Here is a 3,368-nt window from a genome sequence, read left to right as displayed (position 1 = left end):
GTTTTGTTTAGCTCGCCTTCAACATACCTTTCATTGGACCCACTTCAGATGAGGACCATCTGACTACAGTGATGTGGCGTCGCAGCGAATGTCGTTTTGCTCTGCGTGAAGACGAGTCAAAAACAGCACGTCCCTAAAAGTGACATTTCCACCAAAGTCCTGACCAAACACTGGCGCTGCTTCTACTGTGACTGGAAGGTTTGCTGTCGGACGTCTCCAGAAGCACAGAGTCTCTCGTTTTGAATGTAAACACTCCAGAAGCCTTGTGTGTCTGTTTTTTTACTGGTGCAGCCCCCAGTACAGCCAGACCAGTCCTGCTGCCTTCTGATCCATGTCTTCAGAGCTTCGAGGCGGTTTGTGGGGGTAACATCAGCAGACCATCAACAAAACCTGTTGAATGCTGCTGGATGAGGCTCGTCCCCCCCCCCTGAGTGTAACTGTATGAGCTTTGTATGTGTTGCCTTGTTGAGGTGTGTGTACGCAGAGCTCAGTTATTAATGTTTTAGTTTCAGACTGAACTTTTTCCTTCATCCGTTCTGGTGCATCTGCGTTCGAGTCGTCCTCTGCCTCGTTTCTTTTTATTTATTTCCAGTGCTTTGCTTTCGCAGCATTATGCACTCTATGCAAATTATTTATTATGTTTCTACGAAGGCAGCAGAACGTGTGTGTTTTTATTTCATTTTTCATGTTTATTTCCAAACATCCTCAAACCTCAGAAGCAGCTACTTATTTTTAAAAAAATCTGTTCAAAATGTCCTGCAGTATTTATTTTGTGCCATAATAACAAATGTATAGTGAAAAATGTTTTTTGATATTTAAGACTTGATGAAAACTTCAGTTTTTTTTATGTTGCAGTGCTTTACATAAACAAGGCAAACTGTAAAGGATGAAGAGTGGAGTTGTGCCTTTTAGTTCCAGTGTACATCATGGGTGTACGCGTCGCTGTAAATGTTTTTTTTTCCTCCAATGAGCTGGAATTAACCTCGAACATGGACAGACATGCTTTACTTTACCAAGTTCTGGTGAAATGCCCAGACTGGAATCTCCTCTCATCGTTTGGGGAAACAAAACCATCTGAACACTGGTTGGCATTAAACATTATTTCTGTCATCATTCCCCATTAAAAGGGACAAATTTAGGAACGTTAAGATGTATCATGTATGAATCAATCATTAAAATTAAAAAAATGTTTCTAATCCTTCGTGAAGCAATTAAATGTTCCTTTTCTTTCCCTAAGTGCCCAGCAGGAAGTGCGCTGCATAAAACAGGAAATCAGACTTTTGCTGTATCCAAATCTTTATTCAAATCATTTATAAAGAGGTGAAATGATTTTCGTATAGAAAATAAATCCTGGTCTTTGGTTTTACAAATGCTAAAGTCCCCACTATAGAAAAATAATTTGTGTAAATCAGTTTCACATTTCTGTCATTTCCATCAGACGTGAAAAACTAAACACTGACGATGATGTCACTGTAGTCCGCTTCCTGTTTCAGCACGTCGGCCACCCAGTCCGACGACGAGCTGACGGCTGGACTACCAAGTGACATCAACAGTTTGAGTTTTTGATGTCACGGACAGGATTTCTCTGAGCCCTGCTAGATCGCCATGGCAACATAAACACATCTCCTGCTCCACGTTTTCACGAGTTCTTAACGATGCTCGATGCGGAAAAGTCAAGACGACCGTAATACGTCACGTTTCTGTTCGATGCTGTAACGTTTTAAATTAACGTCCGGTCGTCAAATAACACCATTTTCTTAAAGGTCAGTCGGTGAACATTCAAGTGGAAAACAACACCGGCTTGTAACGATCACATAAAACCAGCCTTTAATCAGGAACATTATTTAACATAAAGTGTATATTTTAATTTAACCTTTATTTAGACAGGTAGTCTCACTGAGTCTTGAGGACTCATTTCAAGAGACCTGTTTCGGTGGTGGTTGGGGGCCTTGCTCAGGGGCCCAGGGTGGAGGCAGGTGTGGGTGTTTCACCTTTTCCACCCACATTTGATGTTCAGTCCTGGGAATTGATTCAGCGGTCTTCTGGTCACAGCCCCACCACTCCCCCTGTATGGACTCGTATATAAAATCATCCTGATGAGCAGAACTTCAGTTTTTAAACCAACTCGTTCGTTCTCAGCAGGCGAGACCACGACCTCATGTGTAATCCAGATTATTTCTTCAGTCACTTCTGTGCAGGATTACAAACTATTGTTCACAATCACACCTAGTGACAATTTAGCGAAGCCATATGAGTTTGTACTAAGAGTTTTCTTCTGATCTGGATATGCATATCTGCATATGAAACATGTTCTGCACCACTCTCTTGTTCTCTTTGTGGAACTGTTTTTTTGCCCGTCAGGATTTTTATAATCTTCACTTTCCTTTGATGCATCCTACTGTTCTTTAGGAGAGAAGATTTTTTTCCCTGTAATTTTCTTTAATTGCTATATTTTGGGTGAAAATGGCATGAAATGAGTGAAATGCCCCTCTTCATGTGAACTCACACAGAGAACAAATAAATTAAGCACATAAAACAGAACTACCGTTGCATCTTGGGAGTTTTAGGTTCCGCTGCTCCTCTACACCTTCACCGGAAACCACTCTTGTAAATTCACACCTGTGATTTGTCAGTTGACAGAATACGTTAAAAATACTTGTTTGTTTCCACACATGCACTTGGATCTTACGCTCCCAGATCTAGAAGGAAAAAAATAAAATGGGAACAACTGAACCCCAGCAGGAAAGTTTATACGGACATGAAAGCTAAAACACGTGACGCCAATTAAAATAAAATAAAATGTGAAGCTCTGGGAACTTGTAGGGGTGAACTGGTGGGTGTGTCAGTAGATCTGCAGGTGGGGAGACGTGGCCCCGTCCCTCCACTGGTGCACCTGGTCTGTGATGAGCGTGCGGCAGAGCGGGCAGCTCTTCTCCTGGTTGAACCACAGAGCGATGCACTCGTCGCAGAAGATGTGCTGCTCAGCACGACGACAATCACAGAAAGAAAACGTTCAATCGTTACACGCAAACCACATCTGTACAGAAATGGTGATTTAAACAAGTTATGATTTGTTTGCTGTCGGTCAAATTTAGAATGGAGTTAAAAAAGTAGTATTTGATTTTTGATTCGAAACAAGTCGAAAGAAAAAGTTTTTTCTGAAGTCCAAAAGGGTTTAGAAGGATTTCTAAAATCAGTGGATTCATTTAAAAAAAAAAAAAAACAACTAAAATTACTACTGAAGAGAAAAAAGGGTTTTTGCGGAGTCATTAGTCTGTTAGCAAAATATCTTTTGGCTGCTCCCTTCATCACGAGGACGCTACAGCGAACCAACTCGCACGAATACCTGGTGATTGTTTTTACACCAG

This window comes from Nematolebias whitei, chromosome 14 (genome assembly GCF_014905685.2).
Source record: "Nematolebias whitei isolate Nwh7 chromosome 14, NemWhi1, whole genome shotgun sequence".
Lineage (NCBI taxonomy): Eukaryota > Metazoa > Chordata > Actinopteri > Cyprinodontiformes > Rivulidae > Nematolebias > Nematolebias whitei.
This window is presented reverse-complemented; position numbering follows the sequence as displayed.